At 39.3% G+C, this 24,569-nt stretch overlaps 1 long non-coding RNA gene across 1 annotated transcript; it reads right to left on the bottom strand.

Moving 5' to 3' along the window:
• Positions 1–17,701: 17,701 nt before the first annotated feature.
• Positions 17,702–22,468, bottom strand: LOC125179990 (uncharacterized). Its single transcript, XR_007158180.2, has 3 exons — positions 21,218–22,468; positions 20,674–20,745; positions 17,702–19,275 (listed from the first exon to the last, which is right to left on the bottom strand). It is a non-coding gene; the product is annotated as an uncharacterized lncRNA (long non-coding RNA).
• Between the last annotated feature and the right edge of the window lie 2,101 nt (positions 22,469–24,569).

Genomic DNA, 24,569 nt, shown 5'->3' on the forward strand with positions numbered 1-24,569 from the left:
AATAGGAAAACACAAAGATAGAGCTTTTCTATTTCATCATTTTTATATTTCCTTCCTACTTTTCTCTTTTGAAATAGGCCTTTCACAATTCAGGACCATATCCTTCATAGCTGTACTAGAGGTTGATTATAAATGAGATAATGTGACATGTTCTGCCAGCTGAAAAAAAAAATAAATAAATATTAATCCCTCTGTAAAACCCCCTGAACTCAGCAGTGGTTAACTGAAGCTAGCTATGCAAAACTACTGTCTGAGACAAGCTGAGATATCCATGAAGTACTGCTGCACTTCTGTTGACTTGGAAATGGCAGTTTTTCTTGACATCCGCACCACCTCAGGCCAAAGTAAATATGCTACCGTGAGCACTAAATCCTGATTAGTTCCCTGTGCTATTTGCCACAGTCAAGGTAGACCACACGTGTGGGTAGAAGTGGTCTGTTGCTGGCAAGGGCTGCTTTAGTTTTAGTGGAAATTCATTGATTATCCTACCAAGCCTGCTGAAGAATGATTTGCTACCCAAAACAAAGCTAACTATGAGTATGTACACATTTTCACTTTCTTCCAGCAGATTTTATGCAAGTGGTACCATTAGGGGTCTTTAAAATACCAGAGCACTGGTGGTGTGATTACCTTACCCATTCTGGAACATTTCTACAGTCCCTTTTCCTACTTTGTTCAGTAATCTCTTTCTTAAGGCCTGCCAGCATACCCCCAGATATTTCTCACCTTGTCTACTCTGTCTGTACAAGGTTTTCCAAAATGCTGTACTAATTCCTGTGAGGTAAGAAAGCATTTCCTTACCTTTTACTGAAGAAGGAGCAGGCAGCTTCTCCCATAAGGTATACACTCAATGATACAGATGAAACAGTGGCTGCAAATTTACTTAAATGAAATGAGTACCTATGGCCCTTGACACATGCTCTCTGCTGACCTATGATCTGGCCTATGACTCTACTCTGTTCCTCATGTTCTCAAAAGTCCTTCTTATGTCCCTGTGGAATAAGGCTCTATGCTTTTCTTTGATAAATGCCCAGGAACAAAATATTTCCACAATCTCATACTGTCTGGATATTTTAAGAACTTATATATGAAATGGCAATGGATAGAAGATGAAGTGCAAACCTGCAGCATGACAGAAACAAAATTAATGCTAATGAGAATTAATTACTTAAGAAATGAGGAGTTTCCTTGTCTCTATTCCACCAGCCACAGAGGATACTCAGGTTCTTTAAAGCAAAACTTTGATTTTGTGGTGCCCAACTTTCAGTGTGAAGTGCTCTTAAGATTTTCTGCCTTGGGCTGGTAACACTCCTTGACTACTACTTTTGTCTTGAGGAAATAAATATTTTAATTCCATCATTAACCCCGCTGTGTTATTCTCCCATTTGATACATCACCCTTCCATCTCTTGAAACACAGCTGCTCTTCTATCCATCACTTCTTTACCTATTGCATTCCTTTTTGCTAGGGTGAGAAAAGATTACAACAGCTGTAACTGAAAAAATACAGGCTGGCCCTCACTTCTGTTTTCATTGAGCACTACCACAGGGTCTTTGTAAGATGTGTGTTGAAGGCTCCAAGAGGAAGGGATGCAAGGTACAGAAGTATGGTTCCCACTGTTGAAGCTGCCGTGTCTGCGATAAAGAAAGGGTAAAAAATTGTGGCTCTTTAATTTCACCTTAGCAAGGTTGGGATAGAATGCAAATAAACTTTGCCCTACAAACTAAAAGCTGGAGCCCGTATTGTGTTATCACCAAATTTCTTTCAGGAATTGGGCCGAAGATTTTGGTAAGAGTGTTTCCAAAGATGCAATGGAAGTATAAAGGACTGACTTCACAGTCAGGAAGTCTACAGAATAATTTTAGGCCCTGCCTATTTTCTGCTGTAGCAGCTTGCTCCTTTCAAGCTTAGCTTGCAGACACTCTGCTCTATGTTAATCTGTATTTTTACATCTATTTTATAAGATAGGCCAGAAACTTCCTTTCTGGAAAACAGAAGTAAAATCGAGCATCATGGAAATACAAAGGGCAGTACCAGGGATTCCTGTGAACTTCTGCAATTTGTTTTGGGATGCTCAGCACCTCTAAGCAACTTTCTCTTAATATAGCTAATTAGTAAATTATTGCCTTCCTAGACTTCCTCTACCCTTGCATGAAGAAAAGCTATTAACTTACGTAGAAAGCAAGTATTTATGTCCATATTTGAGGATTTTAATATAGGTCTGTTATTTCAGGGGTGAATTAAACTACTGGATTTCAAACTGAAAGCAGCAGTATTATGTAATGCTAATTAATTTTCAAATTTGTGTTGGAAAGAGACATTCATGACAGCTATCCCCCACCTGTTTCCAGCTCTGATTTATTCTAACCTCACTGTGTCTGGTATTAGCCGTAAGTATGTCCTTGGTTGCTACACAGACAAAGGTTGCTCCTGCAGTCCAAATGATATGAGTCGCTGAACACTGCTGGAAAGAGGCAGAACACCTTCTGCTTCCATTGTCTTCAACACAAATTCACAATGACACATTACCCCTTGCACAGCTCACTGGGTCGCAGGGCTGGGCTTACAATGACTTCACAGCTTTGTCCCATGCCTTGGTCCACATCATCAATAAGAAAATATGCTGAAATGTAAAGAGTGATAGCAACAGCACAGGCCAAATCCTGAGCTTGTGTGAGTCAGCAAAGCACAGCTGATTCCAGTGATGCTAAATCAATCTATTCCTGCTGAGGGTCTGCTTTAAACCTTTTAATGGCTATCAATTCAGAAGAAATACTTGGAATATATTGCTAAATAATGGCTTAGATTCCACAGCAAGACACAATATTATGCCACTTATTATTCCATTTAAAAACAATATAAGCCATGTGTGAGAAATTAAATCTGTCACCCTGGGAAAGAGTTCAGGCTGTCAAAATGGTAATAGAAATGAAATTCAATTACCTATTTTCTATGTTACCCATGGTAATTCCCCAGAAAATATTAAAGGAAACTGAAGAGATTATCTTGTAAAGTATTTTCATAATATAATTATTGTTTTAATTACTTTAAGAAAATTCAGTATAATTCTGCAGAAAAACGGCTGAAGGTAATAAGAACTGCAGTTGTTTGTCAGACTAAGCCTAGATGCCATTGACCATGACCATCACTGCTGTGATGGCAGCCTCACACTCACTTCTACGGGTTTTCCTCACTGTGGTGATAGTCTGGGAGACAGTGCAGGATGGGAGCATGATGCTGAATTCTCAGTAGCTGTGCAGAAGGGAGCCAGCAGGGAAGTTCCTTTAGGTCCTTTTTCTCTGAGCAGCCCTATTTGACTATGTGCTCTTTCCCCATCAGAGCTGGCCCGGCTCCATCAGAAGTATTAGGGTCCCTACACTGGCAAACATTCACTGAGGGTCTAGTGGTCCCCAGAGTAGGTAGGAGCTGGCCTTTATTTTCCTGTGTGGCTTTTTCAGCTGTGCAAATAGAGCTTAGAGCCTCTCAGTCTGGTTTCACCATACCACAAGGAATGGAATAATTCAGCAGGAGGTACTGTGAGATACCGCTTCAGACCACAGCTTCAGAGAGAGCTATAGCCGGCAGGTTAACACTGCAACCAGAGGTCACAAAGAACTGACCCTCAACACCTTTGCAATGCATTAAGCTATTAAGCATAAGGGGAAAGAGAGACACTACAGAGGCTCCACAAAAGAAGGGACACGCAGCTGGGATTTAGGCACCTTTCTAAGATTTAGACCTACACTCATGCATTTGACACTCATGCATAGACCTACACTTACTAACTTTTATTCTGTAAGTAAAAATCAAAGACAAACTCTACTAATTCTAAAAATAAATTAGAATTCCTCAGGACATAAACTTTTAGAAGTGAATGCTGGTGTCAGGTGTGTGTGTTGTGGAAGAGTTAATACTTTTTCAAGGTCAAGTTCGTACAACAGAAAAAGAAGACAAATCAATCAAAAGGAAAACTAAGATCAAAAAGAAGCTGTTACATGCTGGTTCTCTCCAAGACTGATGATGTTTCTTATCTTAGCACAACTCACTAAGATAATGCTGTCTTGTAAAGCCAGCACTGAACACTGATTACATTCTAGACATTAAGAAAAATACCAAGAAAATAATGAATGCTTCACTAAGTCTGGGAGGAAACAGGCTTCTGCAAGTTTATGGCTATGCATTGAGAATCTCCTTAATCCACCACAAGATTTTCTTTTTCCTTCCAAGATGTGTACTAGGAAGAAAATGGAAGAGATTTTTAGGTTACATTGTGAGCTGCATGTGTAGCTTACTCAGAGGACAGGCAGTGCTGGGTGGCTTCCTGATCTCAGGAGCGTGATCTTTGAGGGATAACCTAAACCACAGGGTGCGGAGAAGCACAGAGGAAGGCCACAGAGCTCATGATCCTGAACGTGGTTTGCCTTCATACTAGAGAGTACTACAGCACCTGACTTCTAGGTGAGCCTGTGCTGAGATCTGCAGTGCTTGACAAGGCTCTCTCTGATACTTCAGCTAAACTGTTTACAGCTTGCTTGCTAATTTCTCTACTCCACTGAAGCCTGCAGCATAGAGATACTCTGATTATTAATTGACTTCTCATCACTGTCAAGAGGCCTTGGTGGTACTTAGAGTAAATGGATAGTGTTCAGGGAACCTAAGTCCTCATCAAAACTAGCTTTGAATTACAGGTGGAGTCTATACCACAAAATGAAGCCCAATGTACACCCTGATACAGCCTGAATGTGCCAGCCCTGGTACCAGAAGCAGTCTAGCCACGGCACAGTGCCTTACCTAACCAGACTTGCTGATCTACCATGTCAATAAGCCTGAGCATAGCTCTGACAAGGCTGATTTCAGGTTCACAGTTAATATATTTAAGCTCTACCACACAGTGCTGTGTAGATATATTGTTTGCCTGGAGCTAGCTTGGGGCAATCCATGTGGGGCTGCACTGCGCTGGGCAAGCACTCCCTCTTTGCACAAGCTGCTAAATTTCTCTGTACCCCAGTCACTCCATGGATGAGACAGAGGCTGTTTTGAAAGCATCTAGTTTAATCTTCTTTTGGTTCTTTTTCTAAGCACAGTTTGGATTTGCCTGCTACCTGGCTGCACGGGAACTCATTGCTCAAGAGGTGTTCAGGGCTGAGTTCAAGGGGCTAGTCAGGATAAGGAAACTTGTATACGGATAATATAGCTATAAGAAAATAATTATACAGGGCTAGATCATGCCCTTAAGGCATAGACTTGTATTCGGAAGAGTTTTGCTGGCATGAATTGGATATACTTTGATACTTGACATGCACAGTGACATGGAAAGTGCTACAAAGGCTGCTGCATCAAAACTCTGACTGCACCCTCCCTCCTCAGACCACCCTGGGTTCCCAGCAGAGCAATTAGGGAGCAGTGCTTGCATTTCCCCAAGCACCTAGGCTGTGGGTCCATCTGATATGTATGTCAGAAAGGAAAGCCCCCTATTTCTTCCTCTCTTGCTATGACCATATGGAAAAGCCAGGGTAGAACTAGCCTTGTGTGATCAGCCAGACAATGGTGCTATGCATAGAAGGTCCAGAGGAAAGAACAAGTATGTTAACATCCTTTCCAAAATGAGAAGCAAAGTCAAGATATTACTGCTGTATATAACATTACGTAAATAAATCCACATGGTTGCAGCTCCCTTGTTGCCTAAGCGCTTGTAGCAATGAAGTGTTCTAAAAAGTTAAACAGGAAAACAAAACAAAACAAATAAAATAAAATAAAATAAAATAAAATAAAATAATAAAATAAAATAAAATAAAATAAATAAAATAAAATAAAATAAAATAAATAAAATAAAATAAAATAAAAACCACCAAGAACTGCAACCAAGTAAATCTGAGCTAAATCCTCATAGATAAGAAGACGTGGTCCTCATATTACTGTAGAAGAGCTTTTAGTTTGGCTATTCAAAGTGTCCTTTTTTTGTTTTACATTTTGAAAAATAATAGCTGTAAGGCTCTTTGAAGTGCTCAAGAAAGGTTTTAACCACGGCTAAGGAACAAGCTCTTTGTAAAGCAAGATTCAGAAGTTCTGCAGAGTGATTCTATTTTCTTAATATAAAGTTCGTACAGCTTTAACTCCCCAGCTCCAAGTGAACGAACAAAGCTGAAAGACAGTTATTTAATGGACCAAAAATTATGGGAACAGGGGTCAGGGAATAGCCTTAGCTATCAAAAAGGGACAGAAATGGAGAAATGCATTAATTAGAAGATAAAATAAGTCTAAGTTCATATTCTAGTTTATATTTCACTATTGAGTTTTACACAAGAGTTTCATTACTTTCATTCTGGGACATTTCTTGTGGCCTTGGAAGGTCCTTGGACCTAGCCAAATTTAAATTAGATTAAAAAAACCTTTCAATTTCAGAAACTTTCTAGCATTTCACATTTATACACAATAATTTCACAATATAATTTCACAATAATATCACATTTAGGTGATATTATGCATTGAATGTGCTGTCCATAGTTAGATCTGTTTTATTTGTTTTTGATCATGTTTTATGTAAGTTTTCCTGTAAGTATTGTAATTTCTTAATTTCTTTCTGTATGTAATTTTATTTCTTAAGTGCCTACCCCTCAGTTGCTATTGTTGAGGTGATACATGATTTCTTTTTAAGAACATTTTCAAGTGGAGCTTTTACCTGTTTTTATTTTTATTTTTTTAAATTATTATTATTATTATTATTATTATTATTATTATTATTATTATTATTATTATTATTATTATTATTATAGATATAATTACACTGTGACAGCTGCCAGGACATTGCAGTATGTGTCATGCAAGCAGACTTCTATGAATTTGGAACAATCATCTTTACACCTGCAAAGAATAAAACACACCAGCAAAGTGGTATCACAGTCTACTTTGATAGAATAATAAAAGCAAGCAAATCAGCAAAGTACTTCTAAGTACAAAGTTTTCTGAGTCCTCTGTTAGCAGTTGATGCAAATTTGCCACGTGATGGCATACCCCTCAGGATACGAGAAAGAAGACATGACAGTGCAACAAACTCTGTAGCATGCTGATGACCTGTACTAGCATGGTCATTTTCTTTGTTAACACTAGTTCAAGACACCCTTTCATTAACACACTTTATTTCTATGGGTAGAGGAGATCTTCCAGTCTATAAACTGATTTTATTATTTGTTATTTTACTGTTATTGGGCTATGCCAACAATCTAAGCCCTTGTTGTGGTTTAACCCGGCTGGCAGCTAAACACCACACAGCCGTTCGCTCACCCTCCCCCCTCCCTCGCTGGGATGGGGGAGAGAAACGGGAAAGTGAAGCCTGTGAGTTGAGATAAAGACAGTTTATTAAGACAGGAATATAATAATAACAATAATAATAATAGTGATAATGATAATAGTATTAATAATAATAATGTGTAAGAAACAAGTGATGCACAATGCAATTGCTCACCACCTGCTGAATGATGCCCAGCCTATCCCCGAGCAGCCGGCCCCCCACCCCGGCCAGCCACCCCTATATATTGTTTAGCATGACGTCAGATGGTATGGAATACCCCTTTGGCCAGTTTGAGTCAGCTGTCCTGGGTCTGTTCCCTCCCAGCTCCTGCTGCACCCCTAGCCTGGCAGGACAGAGCGAGAAGCCGAAAAGTCCTTAGCCTGGTGTAAACACTGCTCTGCAACAATTAAAACATCAGCATGTTATCAGCGCTCTTCTCATCCTAATCCAAAACATAGCACCCTACCAGCTACTATGAGGAGAATTAACTCTGTCCTAACTGGAACCAGGACAGCCCTTTAATAATAAACATATCTTTTTATTTATCCCTTTCTTTATTACTCTATTTATTCATGAAAACACACATACACATGGTTTTACAAGAGTAATTCAAGAAGTGAATGGCTTCCACCATGAAGAAATTACTAAATATAATTCCAAAATCTCAACAAATGACAGGCACATGGACAGAAAAGAGGGAAGGTGGAAACTGATAAAGAGGAATTACAGGGAAGATACCACATTCAAAGACTTTAGTGATGTCTTGGGGGAAAAACAAATAGATTTTGAAGGCAAAGATCAGGGAAAATGCATCAGAAGTAGCAAGCAGGCACGATCAAAGTTGTGATATGGGGAATGGGACAAGACAACATTAGTTCTCTAAGAAATTCTGTCTTGTAATCAAAGCAAAATCTGCTGCTAAAATGCCATATATAGCTTTAGTTGTTTAAATATTCTGTCAACTCTGAAAGGTGAGGCTAATACTGAAATTCATATCAGTTAATGATTTTTAGTACAAAGAGGGAAAAATAAAAACAACAACAAACAGGAACAGGAAAGAGATGGAAATTAAACCAGCAAGAAAGCTTTGCTATCTGCAACACAGCCAGACCTTCTACCCTGTTGCTTGTCCACCAAACAAGTGCAACAAGGGCTTCAGTGATATTTATTAGAGCTAGATCTGTGTTTTGTGCTTTTTGCACAGCTATGGACTTTCAACTCAAATGAGTTGTCAAAGTTGAAATTATAGTATAAGATAATCCTAAATGGGGAGGTATTTTACCACAGAAATGTGCTTGCAAGCAAAAATTGTTCATCTGAATACCTTGTTTTGTTTCAAATTACTATGAAAATGTATTTATTTCTTGATTCATATTTGGAGGTGGTGAGTGAATTTTTTTCTCCTGCCAATAAATTGTCACAAACAGAAGATTTCTCAAAAGCATTCACAATTTGAAACTATTTGCAGATTTAAACAGTTCTTAATAATTTTAATTCTTAATCAATGTAACAGTTCAAATAATTCTTGCTCTATGTATCAGTAGAAACATAATGACAGTACAGACTGGCATCTGTAAACAGGACTTAATTGAAATGTACTGGATGACTTTTTTTTTTTTTTGAACACCTGTATGCTTTTCCTAGGGTATATTTATGTCTTGACTACTCTGTAGTGAAAAATATTAAATGCAGTCCATTTAACCTGAAACTAGTTCAGGTATTTCTTTGATGGTGTGGCTGTCAAGGAGCCAATGCCAACAAAGGCCAACAGCCCAAATGTCTACAGAGAGGCTTCGGCAGGATTTTGGCAGGAGCTTCATTACATTGCCCTTGGCAGTCAGGTTTGCCAGGCTTAGCTGGTTCATATAAATAAGGTATACCTTTTGTGTTCAAATAAAGTCACTCTGGGCTAGGTTTAAACTCAAACAACAAGGAAAAAATGCCCTGAATTGCACTGTCCTAGAAACAAGCCTGTGTTAAAGCATCAGACCAGCTAGAGACTAGACTGACACTGTTTTTTTGTGCTAGGATTGTCTCTTAGTCACGTTAAACTATCACAGAAAAGTATAAGCTCTATTAGGGGGGAAAAAAAAAAAGGAAAAAAAATAAAAAAAAAAAAAGAAAAAGCAGCCGTTAATATTTTTGTTGTTAAAACTGATGCTTACTCTTGAACAATCCGGCAAAAGCAGGGTAGCACTGCACCCAGAAGCATCCCTGAGGAAAATGCTCTGAAGAGCCATCTCCTTGAACATGCTTTCTATACCTCTTGTTTAAGTACTTCACATACTCATTTTCAAGTCATCATAGCCACATTAGTTAATAAATTAAAATGTTGACAATATAAAAAAAACCTTTTATCAAACTTGTACAGGCAGTTATTAGCATATTTACCATGGCCAAGTTGTTTCACTTGATTTATTTCTGAGTCAAAAACAGTTTCTGTGAATGCATCAGCATTTCAGCTCAACAAAAAATGTCTTTATTTCCTCCTTACCTAAAAAATCAAGTTTATAATATTCTGAATAATACATTACCATACATATCCATCCATCCATTCATCCAGAACTCAATTCTCTCTAGGCTAAGCAATGTTTCAGGTTTAAATTTCCCCATTCACATTTCTGAAAACGTAAAAAAAGATCTTTACAAAACACCGTGAGTCAGAGGGGTCTATTTTCATCCAGCATTGGGAAGCGAATTCTTGTTCCCTTAAGTAGAGAAATTTGTATATTTTAATTTACCACTTAGATCTGAGTCCCTTAAGCTGTTCTTGCAGTTACTCCAGCACCTATTTTAGTATTAATCATACCACTTGCTTTTTGCCCGCTAGGCCTCCTACCACTTTGCTTTTACAGCATTTCCTATTTTTCATATCAGCATTAGGAATTTCTACTGCCTCATGGTGCATTCAAGGCTTTGGGTTTTATTTCACTAATGGGCACTTTCTGAGAGGGGGATATTATTCAACTTTTAGCTTTCTCTATTGTACGGTGATATAGTACTTTATTTTTCACCCATGTAAGTACATGAAATAACTTTACACTTCATCACTGAAAAGCAAATTCGGTAATTTGCGTAGCAATTATGTAAACCAGAAGATGAAAATAACAATGAAGAGTCAGGGTGTGGGAAGAAAAAGGAAAAAAAGCAACCCCTGGGGTAGTCAAGACCTCGAGGGACAGATTAGATGGTATTACGGGAGTGAAAATAAAGGTGATAAAAGAGAAGGTCATGGGGCAAAACAACTGCAAGTCAAATATCCTTGCAAGGTGAGGTAGTTGTTTTAGCAGCAGCTATGACTCGTCCTTGGGACAGCACTCCATTATCCAGCTTAGGTACACCAAGTCATCATGAGTGAAGTACCTGAACTCCTTACGATATTGCAACAAGGATTCTTTGCAGGTTACTGCCCAGTGGAGAAATCCTGTTGACTCCAGGGTAGCAAAAGGATGCTAGGCTGCAGGTAAGTACATAAGATGGCTCAGATATTTTCTGTCTTTTTCCTACCTTTTTATAGATGGAAGTCTAGCTTTTCTTCATGTTTCATGTGTTAACACTGCTTTTTGGAAGGGAGAGGTGTGGGAGTCTGCTGTTAAAGGAGACTTTAAGGTGGTATTCTCAAACCATGTGAGGTACAGTCGTGTGAAGCTAAGGTACCTGTGTCTGCATCTTGGGTAGGAGACAAGGCTGGGCTAGGGAACGGGCTCTGACCACCTTGATGGGCAGTGCAGGTAAAGCCAGAAAGCCCAGTGAGCTTGGCAAGAATAATGGGTGGAGCTGGAGGAGGAATGGAGCTGAGATCTTCCATGATACCCATTTACTCTTGGATCATTCTTCCTTACTGCAGCAGGAGGAGCACCACGGTCTGAGACTCAGAAAGTGAGAGAAAGAAGGCTTTCTGTAAGTTCAGAGACTTAAAATATACCTGTGTGTTTGTGCATAGACATCTCTTTCAAGAATTACAGAGGTAAGCACATATAAATTCCTATGTTCTAATAAGAACTTTTCCTCATAGAAGTAGGGCACATAAATTTAAAACTCCAGTTTTGTTTTGTTTGCTGAAGCTAAATAGAAGAAAGCTAAAATGTAACCATGCTGCAACAACAAAGGATTTTCAGCTAAAGAATGCATTAGTAAGTGAATACAGTTTTCATGTGATTGCAGTTATGATGAAGAATAATGCAGTGTGATCCCATTGTGGCTTATTTCTGCAATAAATTATAGTAACAGGTTTTCCATCATTCTCTTCTAGACTTTTTTTTTTTTTTTTTTTAATATTTCGGAACATTGTACATATAGCTGGTAACGTGCAATGTATATCTGTATTTACCAACAAAACTTTAGAAAGCTTTATTTTTTATCTTTAAACAACACTAAGTCTGGTCATTTATGGAAATTCAAGAAAATGTAGTTCTTGCAGATTGTGTGAGTAGTGCTCCTGAGATACTTGTAAATGCTTGCCACTCTCCCAAAAGTCTACTAAAATTCTTTACTGTCTTTCTTCACTGTGCTTTTTCTGCAGATTGTAGCCAACGTCAAATTTTATCGGTATAAGTTTTTATATTTAATGGCAGTTTTTATTGTTCTGTTTATTTTATTCCTGCTCTATTTTAAATCTTACTGTACTTATTTTTTCAAATATTGTTAAAACTCACCAAAACCATCTTGCTCAATTATTTTCCTTATTTGATCAAGTACTCCTGTTATTAGTAGTCTGATGGGGGGATGTCAGCACCCAACCCTCCACAGTAATTCATGTACTCCTTTTTGCTTCTGTGAAGGAAGAGAAAGTATCTATCCACTACAGATGGAATAGAGAAATTCTAAAATTTCAGAACTTAAAAAAAAATAATCAAATCAAATCAAAACTTGAAAAACAAAACAAAGAAACAAAAAGGAAACATATGATAAAATTTAATGTCCTTATAAGCCTAGTAAACTTGCTTCTTAACATCTTGAGCTCTGGAGACAGTTTGAAAAAAAAAACAAAAAAGTGAAAAGTGACATTAGCAACTATAAAGAAGTCAATTTGAAGTTTATATTTTGCAAAATACTGAACTAATACATAATGGCTTTTCATACCAAGACTGCTGCCTCACTCTAAAATAAAAATCACCTCACAAAATTTGAGGAATTTTCTTTTATGTTACAGTTAAAACAAATATGAGTAGGACAACATTCCAAGAAAAAAGGTATTAATCCCAAACAATTTTAAAGTAAGCAAAATTCATAATCACTGATAGGATCAATGATTGATTCATTTATTTATCCATTCATTCTGTTAACTTTTTTTCAAATACTGAAGCTGTGACCATGAAAATTTGAATTTGAAACACAAAATCTTTCTTTCTAAAACCTGAAAATTCTGAGCATGCACCAATCTGTGTGTACAAAGCTAGACAATCTTGCATGTAAGTATAGGTATGCAATTATGCAAAACAAGCACTGACAGATGTCATTTGCCATTTATATCAACAAGTGCTCAGAAGTCCAGTCTGGAAGGTCTTTTGAAAATTCAGTCTGTCCAAATTGCAAATAAGTAATGAGTGTGACATTAATTTCTAGGAAAATGCAAAGCCTGTCTATGCCTTATCCTTTTCCATGACATGAAGAAAAGACTTTCAGGGCTTTAATATGCATGCTACATATTCTTGTCAGGTAAACTGGACTGCTGGATATTTCATTCCAATAGGGCTTATGACTCTTTTAGTCATAAAGGAATGTAGTTCGAGGAGAGTAGCTGTATGAGTTTGTACATATACATAAATAGGATCTCTTAGAAATTAGCTTTACAACTTCTTTCATGCTCTTCAGACACCTTGTCCAGTTTCTCTATCTTTCTTTGGAATAGTCTCACATGTCCCTCATTTGGTCTCTCTGCTTACCCAATAACTATTTGTCAATAAAAACTTACTCTGTCTTATCCTTCATACCTCTGTCTTTGCCCAATGCAGAACTACCATTACCCAAGAAGTGAGGGCACAATGTGCAGTCCAACACATCAAATTAGACGATTTCCCTTAAAAAACCTCTCAATAAAAAAGCCACCTCAAAGCCACCATTTTGCTTTTTAAAAATTCAAACAAATGATTTGTCTTTGTGAAAGGTGACATATTAACTGTGTGAAATTATTTAGAATATTATTTAGAATATTCATCTATTTTATCTTTCCTTGGTAAACATCAGTTCTGTTTCTCCTCTCTGCTGGCCCAAGCACCCAAGAGGCACTTTGATTCACAACATTTGGAAATCTATCCACCAGTACTGAAGCCGCAAATAGCTCAGAAATGAGCTCAGCCTCTGCTAAGCCTATGGGGAGGAAGGAGCGGGTGGTAAAAAGGAAGTGCAGCTTTAATCATAGCTCTCCATTTTGTTTGATAAAACATCACAGGATATGAGGCTAACAAATGAGTGGCCCTTTTGTTGTATAGTAAGCATACAAGGTTGTGCTAGAAAGAATCATCTATTTCCCATTTGTCATCCTTTCACCGCAGTGTGAGGGTTCTGAATTGCTACACATCTTTAAAGCAAGCTTTAGGCACCAAGCTGAGCACATGCACAATAAGAGAACCCCAAAGAAGCACTATTCCCCCCTTCTTATCCCCTCTCTCAACAGAAGTCCTGTGTGAGGAAGCAAATACCTACTGCTACTGTCCCAGCCTGCTTCTGCTCTCAGCCACTGAGCAGCATTTGCCAGGCACACGGCTAGGGGAACAGCATCCCTGCAGGCATCCTGTCTGTCCCACTGCACTCACCTGGCATGTCTGGGAAACTGCTTCCATGTACAGGGCTTCTGAGAGCTAATTCTCACCAATTACGCTATGTCTCACTGCTAATCTACTGCTTGATCTATTTATTTGTCCATTTGCTGACTCATCACTCTTCCCATTGATACCTGACATATTAAATAACTTGGCTAACTCTTTCACTGATAGGCTGCTTTCCTCTACTTATCTCCCGAATCAAATAATTGCTGCTTGCTTTCTTCTTCCTCTAGGTAGCTGACTTAGGTGGTAACTTAACTGATTCCTTCCCTTTTAAACTGACATTGTTGGCTACTCTGCTTCCTTAGTTGATCATTTTATTTATTCTTCTTCCTTCTTGTCAGCTGTTATACTACCCTCTTGACTATATGATTCACATCCTGCAAACTCACTACCCTATACATTTGCTCTGCTGTCATCAGCCCTCTGTTTGGCTTTCTGTTGCTCTTTCCCCCTTCTGTTTGTTGCTTCCTTTTCAATACTCACATCGTTTTCCATTTTCACATCATCTGTCATTCATATTCTTCATTTTCTCCCTTTGACTACATATACCACATCACACCCTTGAGTCTACCATTTTACCTGCCGTCACACCCAAGGCAGTTCTTCACCTGGTTGTATCACCCTGCTATTTGTCATCACCATATATAAGACAAGGAAATTACACAAATTATGTAATTATGCTTGTAATTGTTCTGTAAATCATTTTTGATACTTGTAATTATCACTAATCCGCAGACTGGAAAGATTTTGATGCGACCAGCAACAACAGTGCCATACAGCTTAATTATTAAACCTGGATGGGAATAAAATTTTTGTGAAACAGAAGAGCTAGAGCATAAGAAGTCAACAAAAGTATATTATTCCCAAATAATTATATACAGAAAAACAAAACATAAGCTAATTACTACAGCTGATGACTAGATCATTGTAAACTTCTCAAAATACTAAACAAGCTGAAGATATGAAGTATTTGCTTTTGGACTAAAATAGAAAATTAAAAAAAAAAAGTTGTCCCCCTTTCTTCTTATTTTTTTCTTTATATTTGAATTTTCTTTTGTCACTGAATAGGGAAATGATCAAGTTCCTACCTCTCTTCCCAGCCTCTGCATAAATCTACAAAACACCTATAGGTTTTGAAAGTTAGCTAAAGGAAAAATAAAGTTGGTAGTCTTACCACTTCTGATAGAAAACTTTCAAATATACGAAACCCAAGGATCTGGCAGATTCTGATGAATACAATATTCTTAGTGAAACTGGATTTGTTTAACATAATTTCTTCGTCTTAAAAAGAATAAAATTACCAAAGCCATATGAAAATTTCATTTTTGATTTACTACTTAAAAAAAAATATATTTACTGCAATGCAGTATAGCGCTATGAAATATAGTAAATTAATTTTAAAATGTTGAGGAACCTACATTAGTTTTATTAAAATTTTCACTTCTACAGATTTTAATAGAGAGGATTTCCTCTTTTCTGGTGCCAAACCAGATTAGGAAATTTCAGTAGTCTTTTCTTAATACATTCTTTTTACTGATCTAGTGTTGCATATGCTTTTATAGATCATCCTCTTCCTTTATTTCAATGCAGATGTATTTAATCTGAAATAAAAAATGCATTTTTCTTGCCGAAATAATTTTATTTTTTATTATTTATTATTCCATAAAGATCTGGAGTCTGAAATTTTCTCTACTTTCTAAAATTTAAGTATAAATTAAAAATAGTTGAATGAAGGTCTTGAAGAGCATTTATCTGCTGTTTGGTTTTACAGTGAACATATCAGTGTGACCTTAATGTGGTAGAACTGCTAAACCTCTCACTGCATTTTGGAATGCTGTCTCTTCTTACTCTCAGTTCATATCCTTTGTTCTTGCCAATTCATATTTATTGCCATGATCATTTTGCTGAATGCCAAAGCCACAAACACTTTAAGGGAAGATGGGCTCTGTTTTTATTTTCTCATTATTTTCAAGACTGATAAAAGTGGCCGATAACTGAGAAAAGGTGGAGTTCCAGAGAACCAATATTTTCCCACACAATCAATACCTTTTAAACAGAGCATTAATATTACTTATTCATTGAAAACATATGGGCAAGATCAGCATTTCTAAATATCGATTTCTGTCATTTATTTGCTGTATTCTTTAAATATTTTCACTCTTAAATAACCAAAAAAAAAAAAAAAAAAAAGGAAATGCACAAAGAAAACATTTTATTTTCTTATTTACCACTCAGTTTCAGAATACCTAATGATGGCTTGGGCAAACACATGAATGTCTGGCTTGGTGTTGATTTTATGTGTGAAAGTAAATTGAAGAAAAGCTGATGTAGTGTGAAGACATCCAGCAGAGCAGCCATTAATGCAGATAAGAAAGTCTGTTATTACACTAACGTAAACCAAAGAAATGTGTGATTCAAATACAGATAATAACATCTGAGTGGTAACTAATGAGATAAAATTTATTCTGATAATAGATATATTGCAACTTGGTCCAAGATGCCTGACTCTAGGATACTAAATCGCAATTCACTTATACTAGATCTACATGAAACAACTCAATGGATATCACAAGAGCTTTTCCTTATTTGTTCTTGGGTGAAGAGTCTGAAAACTCTTCCTGCAAGTATAATCCCTGTGAATAAAAAATCAGTTCTAAAAAGCAAGCTGGGTATGTGTAATGATAAACCATGGAGATAATCGTAGGTTCCTACTGCTTGTAGTCAATATTTTAAGGAGTGTGATACAATGTTTTGGAAATGATAACTTAGGAAAGAACATGGTGATTATAGGGGACAATCAGCTGAACATGAATTCATAGTAGCTCAGAGAAAAATAAAAAAAAGTGCCTCTGGATGCTTAAACAGTGGACTATGAGTAGAAGTGGAAAATTATTGTGATAATGAGACCATCGGAGTCTGTGGTATGCTGTGGTTCCTTATGGAATGAACACTTTGTAAAGTAAGTTAGTAAACAGGAGCATGTATACCTACAGCACAACAGAGAGTTTACAAGCAGTCTTCTGTTTTTGAAAGAGGTGTTTTCCAGTTGGATGCTAAAGAAATTATATGTGTTTAGCTTAACACAGAGAAGATTAAGTGAGAAACTTAATATCATTCTCTCAGTACTCTTAAATCAAGGTAGGATATCTTCTGAAAGAAAAAACAAAACATTTATTCTGTTCATCCATGGTGCATGAACACAGTGGGAAAACTACTTGGGGAAATTTTGTGTCCTGTGTTATAAAGAAGATCAGACAGGAGTAGAAATAGAAGGGAATAGATATAACCCATTTTCACCCTTTGCTAGCAGCAAGTATTATGCATATATTTAATATTATTGGCAGAACACAGATACACAAGTTTCATGCATTTCTGAAGTTTCTTTGGTATTATGTATTGACTTCTCTTTATTTTTTCATGGAAAGAAACTTCTTTGATACTCTCCTACCATTTCTGTATGAACAGACAAAATCAAAAGTATGTCTATGGACACGCAAACAATGTGAATCCCACCAATTGTGTGCTGATGATCATGAATGAGATTGCTGCAGAGTCCCTGATTCTGGGAGCCAACTTTGTGATCCTTTTATTGTTAAAACTCATTTCTGCTCCAAGCTTAGTCAGCTTGGAATTAGTACCCAGTCGCTGAGTTTCAAATCACTGTACAGTAATACTTTACTGTGTCTGTAACACAAGTATAGCTTTTTGTTTTCAGCTGTTTAGCCAATGGTAAGGAGGTGTCTCTGCAAGTTGCCAAACAATTACTCCCTTTATTTATTTCCCACTGGGAGTATAGGAAAACAGGGAAAACACATTTGCCCAGAGAAGTTGTGGATGTCCCATCCCTGGAGGTGTTCAAGACAAGGTTACACAAGACACTGGACAACCTGACCTAGTGGGTGGCATCCCTGCCCATGGCATGGGGCTAAGAAAGAGCTGATTTTAAAGGTCCCTTTCAACCCAAGCTAATAGATGTTTCTATGATTCTGTGGCTATTCTTCTGTCTTTTTCTAATTTCACTGATACTCACTTGCAATGACTTGTTTATTATGGTCATTTCAGGATATGTTTGTTGCTGCAAATAGAATGGTCCTGTTCTCTGGCTCATAGGGCAAGTGGCCTGTCCCAACTCCCATCTACAGAGCCTAAACTATCTCCTCTCCTAAGATACTCAAAAAGACTTCATCACACAGCCCACTGGGAATAGTCCTGCCACATGCAACTACCTGAACAATTCCTGCCTGTCTGGAGAACCAGCGAAGGCCAGTTTGCAGGGACCATGTGAGCAATTAAGCAATATGGATAGTCAGGATAGTCATGTTTCAGTGCTGCAGTCCATGCCTTGGTTTACCACAGTAAAGTTACAGTTTTGGAATCTTTTGAGGTTAGATATGCCTAGAAGCTCTTTCCTGGCTGTGGCCACTCAAAGAAAGAAGAGAAAGACCTGCTATGATCTAGCCTGTGCCTTAAAAGCAGGAAAGAAATATGTTCTTTCAGCATAAACATGTGTCTGAAAAGCTGCAATAAACAAATATAAGGGCTCCTTCTATCTCTGCTATACAGTTTTTTGGGCAGGGAGTTTGGGCCTTGCCCACCTCTGAGTTCATTAAAAATTGCCCACGTTCATTAGATGGAAAAGCACCAGAGCTGGCTATCCAGCTGCTCAGAAGACAAAATAAAAACTAAGAAAACAGTACTCCTCTTTTCAGCCCTAATCCTATGGGCTTTACTCATACCAAAAATTCTACTAATCTCTTCCAAGTTCAGATGCTCACTTGTTCCTGTGGTATACAGTAGTCATATCAAACATTTTGGGCTACACAGACCTGATTATCTGATTATCAACACATTGCAGCTGCCTCTCCTTACTAGGATGAGATAATACCGTGTCCTCAGAAATGGTCTAAAGTTACCACTGAGTGTGTCCCTGAGTAAGGGAGCTCTTCAGTGCTGGGAGTGCCTGCAGTGCAAGAAAATCTGCACTGATGTGGGCCTGATGAAATTTTGACACACTTTCCTTCATGGCATGTTTTTGTTCCTTTGGGTGTCTTGGAGTGTGATTTGCCAGGGAACTGAGTAGCAACTGCAGGAGAGTGCATGTCTCAGCATTTCTCCCAGGCTAGCATGGTATAGATGGTCAGAGATGTGTAGTCACGATGCCTGTGGCTGAGCTGTAATATCTGCTATCAATGGTACTTCAAGATCTTCTGATGAGAAATACTGCAGAAAAGATAGACGTTATTGTTAGTTTTAGCTCTGTGAGGAAATGTGCATTGTCAAACAGTGATGGCATGATTGTAACTGTTCTGTATTTTAAACACTGGCTCTAGTCAACACACGCATCCTCCAAACACCTCTGTTTCCTTCTTTCTACAGTTTTCTGGCATGCCTGTAGGTAGCTGTGTTGCAAAACAGATGCAAATTCCCACCACAGATTAGGGAAGAAAAAAAAAAAAAGAATTAATTTTTTTCTTTTGCTATCATCTTTAAGAGTATTTTCCTAGCAATGTTCTTCTAATCTGAACATTTTCTCTTCCTTTTATTACTGGAAACAGTTCATGTGCCTAAATGTGAGTCTTTTACCTTTTGATTTTTTTTTTTTTTTTATATTTTAATTGGAGAAAGTCTTCATTTTTTCTCAGCTCTTCTCTGCTTTACAATCCTATACCCAGTGATGTAGTTATTGGAAGGATATATTTTCTTGTTCACTGGGTGAAAGTCTTTGAGATATGATTTTCAAAAACATTTGGCATTTACTTAAGTCTGCACTCTCTGATGTTTATAGGAGAGAAGATGATGAACACCGGTAAATATTACTCCCCTTGGACTCATTTACAACTGTGATTGATCAGTACCACTGCAAATAAGGCCTTTCATTTATTTATTTATTTTTTCCTTTTTCAGACTACCTCACCTGAAAAAAAAGGGATCACCCAATAATAAAATAATCAAATTCCATTTTCTCATTTGCTGTTTCTATACCAATCAAGACCATCTGAACATTCTTTAAGTCTGATGTGCTAGCTACTTGCAATGTTGAACTCCAAGAATGCCTTAAAGAGCAGGAAAATGTTATTTCCGTTTGTGTGTCATTCAGGCAAATGTCTGTCATAACATTACTATGCCATCCAGGCTGCTTGCACATAGTCAAGAGGAGATGATGTTCACTTCGAATCCATCCTTCCAAAGGTACTTCATGTTTAAATGTACCAGAAGTGGACATGTCTACTTGCGCTTACTCTAAAGGGTCATTCAAGATAATCCTTGAAAACACACCCTCCTGCCATGTCCCAGCACCAACAAGCTACTACTATACCTAGTACATCTTTCAGAAATTATATGTGTACAAAGCAACATACCCAGCATCATTTTTCACTAAGCTTACATGTACAACAATAGCAGCCTGGTACCTCCAAAAGGGTACCTCTACACTAAATAATAGGATAAGGCATTCTGTGTTACACTAAATAGTAGGATAAAGCATTCTTATCTAGGAGTGTCACTGGAACCTAATTACTGGGACAACTGCAAGTGGAGAATCACTCAGATGGATAAGATCAATCCACTTGCAGAAGGTGACACCTTACTGCAAAACAACATGAATCTTCACATACCCACCTGTCTTTTGATTGTTTGATAGGAATTTTTGGTAAGATGTCACTGGGCTGGTGGGAGCTTTTGCAGGAGCTCCTGAGACAGGTGGAGGCAGATGAGAAATGATCACAAGCTGAATACACATCTTTCTTTTTTAACTCTTGCAGGAGCTTCACCACAAATCCATTACTGCACAGCTGCATATGCGGTGAGCTGGACAGTGCATTGACTAAGGCATCCAAGAAAGCTGATCAACCAAAACATTTCCAGGTTGACTAAGCTAGAAACACTGTAACGAGGTAGATAAGGCTGCAATTTGTAAGGTCCTGCAGTTCTGCCACCTAACCTAACCCATACAAATAGCTTACAAGAAAGCTGGAGAGGGACTCTATCACGTAACGTTCCGATGGAATAAGGAATAATGACTTTGAACAAATGGAGGGGAGATTTAGATTAGATGTGATGTGAGGAAGAAATTCTTCACTCAGAGCACAAAGCACACATGGGAATTAGGGCTGAAGATGCACCTTGCTTCTGTTCTTTTCGATAAAGAATAGAATGAAATTACCTAAAAAACAGTGTTAAAAATAAACCCAGGGCACAGGATGGGAGGTGGAGGGCAGTTCCTGTGGCCGAGGGGCAGCCTTTTCCCCTGGCAAGCCAAGTGGCCCGGGGCAGCCAGCCCCAGAAAAAGGGGCCCTCAGCCAGCCCAACTCTCCTTCTTCTTCCATGTGAGGGCATCTTCCAGGCCACTCCCAACACAGCTGCCTTTGGCCTCGCGTGGGCCACTCCATCACAGAGGCTTGCTGAGGTCACAGTGGCCACCACTGCCCCACCTTCACTCTATAAAACAGGCCCCCTGCAGCTGGCCCACCATTCACTGAGCTTCTAGGTGCTCTGACAGCCAGCTTGTGCAGCAGGAAGAAGACCAGAAGCAGGAAGGTGAGCAGCAGGCCTCTTCGGTGTGAGAGGACAGCGATGCAGTCCAAGGAAGCACTGAGAAGGAATGCACCTAATGAGAAGAAGTGTCATGGGCAGAGGGATTGCGCCTGTGGCACAACTGACACCAGTGCCCAAGGGACCGCTGGTGCACAGCCCACAGACATTTATAAGCGGTACCATTGGCACCTCAATGACACAGGGAACAGGCTGGCCCTTAGCCATACAGCGACAGGGGGCCCGGGCCTTCCCAATGGTGCAATGGTGGCATGAGGTGAAGGCAGGAGTGTCAGGCAGACAGCCACGTGGAGCAGAGGCATGCTTATTGTCCAGAACAGAGCGTGGCACTCGGACGCAGCCGTAAAAAAGACGGCAGCATCGAACCCATGCTTGGAAATCAACCGGACAGTGGCATGGGACCTAGGGGTGGAACTAGACACCTTTAACATTTGTGAAAATAGTCTGACGGGTGAAAATAGTAGTGTGTAAGCGATTATAGCTGGCTAATTTCTTATACTAGGAGTGAGTTTCTATATCTGAGTAATTGGTAACGACATGGAGAAGGCTGAGGTACTCAACAACTTCTTTGCCTCCGTCTGCACTGGTAGACGGCCTTCCCGAGTCTTTCATTTCCCTGAACCCATAGATGGAGGCTGGGGGATCAAAGTCCCACCCACTGTAAGTGAAGAGCAGGTTTGAGACCACCTGATGAATCTAAACAAGTACAAGTCTATGACCTGATGACGTGAATCCCAGGGTCTTGAGGGAACTGGCTGATGCAGTTGCTAAACCTCTCTCCGTCATAGTTGAAGTCCTGGCAGTCGAGCGATGTCACTGGTGAGTGGAAAAAAGGAAACATCATGCCCCTACTCTGCAACAATTAAAACAATTAGGAGACATTTCTTCTCAGAAAGAGTGGTCAGGCATTAGAGCGGGTTGCCCAGGGAAGCGGTCAAGTCACCGTCCCTGGGGGTGTTCAAGGAAATCACGGAGTCATAGAATATTCTGAGTTGGAAGGGACCCATAAAGATCATTGAGTCCAACTCCTGGCTCCACACAGGTCTACCCAAAAATTCTGACCATACGACTAAGTGCACAGTCCAAACGCTTCTTGAATTCTGAGAGGCTTGGTGCCGTGACTATATCCCTGGGGAGCCTGTTCTGGTGTGCAACGACCCTCTCAGTGAAGAACCTCTTCCTGATATCCAGCCTGAACCTCCCCTGCCACAGCTTGACACCGTTCCCTCGGGTCCCATCGCTGGTCACTAAAGAGAATAGGTCGGCGCCTGCCCCTCCACTTCCCCTCATGCGGAAGCTGTAGACCGCAATGAGGTCTCCCCTCAGCCTCCTCTTTTCCAGGCTGAACTGGCCAAGTGACCTCAGCTGTGCCTCATACGTCTTCGCCTCTAGGCCCTTCACCATTTTCGTAGCCAAGGAAAGGTTGGACCTGGTGCGTAGGGACATGGTTTAGTGGGTGACATTGGTAGTAGGGTGATGGTTGGACCAGATGATCTCCAAGGTCTTTTCCAACCTTAATGTTTCTATGATTCTGTGATTCTAAGGAGAATCTTTAGTTTCACAGCAGTTTTCCTACCCCTGTGCTCCTTCTGTTTCATAAACTGCTTTCTCCCTCTATTTCCCACAGTGTGTGTTAGACAGTTTATAATAACCTCTGTTACAAACTTTGTGTCAGTCTCCATGGCTCTGGGATGCCTGAACTTTCCTGACAGTTGTTTCATCCCTCTGCAAAGAGAGTCCTGTCTTATTCCGTTTTTCTGCACTTTCTCTGGCCTTAGGAAGAAGACTAAAATTTGACTTCTGTCAGGAAAGGAAAACAGGAGATGAATCATTTCAAACAATACCCAGGAGGGCTTATATGGCAGGCAGTTGACATTCCTACTTTTTTTTTTTTTTTAAATGCTCTACAGATCCTTATCTAGGAGCTGCTGATTCCCAACATACATTTAGTCTTCAAGAACAAGACTGAGGGAAGGTGGTGGAAAACCACTAAGATTACTTCTCCAAACTCTATCATTTCTGTGGATGCAAACATTAGTTGTACAATATGGTTTTCCTTGCATTTCAGGGGGTGAGACAATTTAATGTGTAACTGAAAGATAAACCCTGATTTCCTAGTTGACTTGAATCACACTGTGTTGAGCATTGTGAGGTTCTGCTTTCACAGGGTCAGGTACTGATGCCACAGAGGAATGCTAGTCTGAGATTTCATTTTAAGAAACACAACTGCAATGGCTTTTCTTGGCATTTTTGGTGCAGTGAACAGCCAGTTTTGATCTGCTTTTCATCCAGGGGTTAACTGACTATGGCAGAGCATGCTACTCTGGCTCAGAAAATAAATTCCTCAATGCAAAGGGCACTGGTGTTTTTCCAGAACTGTGGTCATGAGGCTGAAAGAGCATGGCCTTCCTGTGGCTGTGGCAAAGGACTACCATTAATGTGGCCTTTCTTGGAGAAAAGGCCAGAGGAGTTTTGGTCTGAACTATATCATAGAATCATAGAATATCCTGAGTTGGAAGGGACCTATAAGGATCATCAAGTCCAACTCCTGGCACCACACAGGTCTGCCCAAAGTTTAGACCATGTGACTAAGTGCACAGTCCAATCTCTTCTTAAATTCAGACAGGCTTGGTGTAGTGACTACTTCACTGGGGAGCCTGTTCCAGTGTGCAACCACCCTTTTGGTGAAGAACCTCTTCCTGATGTCCAGCCTAAACATCCCCTGCCTCAGCTTAACACTGTTCCCGTGGGTCCTGTCACTGGTGATAACGGAGAATAGGTCACCTGCCCCTCCAGTCCCCTTGTGAGGAAGTTGTAGACCACGATGAGGTCCCCCCTCAGCCTCCTCTTCTCCAGGCTGAACAGGCCAAGTGACCTCAGCCGCTCCTCATATGTCTTTCCCTCTAGGCCCTTCACCATCTTCGTCGCGCTCCTCTGGACACTCTCCAATAGTTTAATGTCCT

This window comes from Anser cygnoides, chromosome 3 (genome assembly GCF_040182565.1).
Source record: "Anser cygnoides isolate HZ-2024a breed goose chromosome 3, Taihu_goose_T2T_genome, whole genome shotgun sequence".
Lineage (NCBI taxonomy): Eukaryota > Metazoa > Chordata > Aves > Anseriformes > Anatidae > Anser > Anser cygnoides.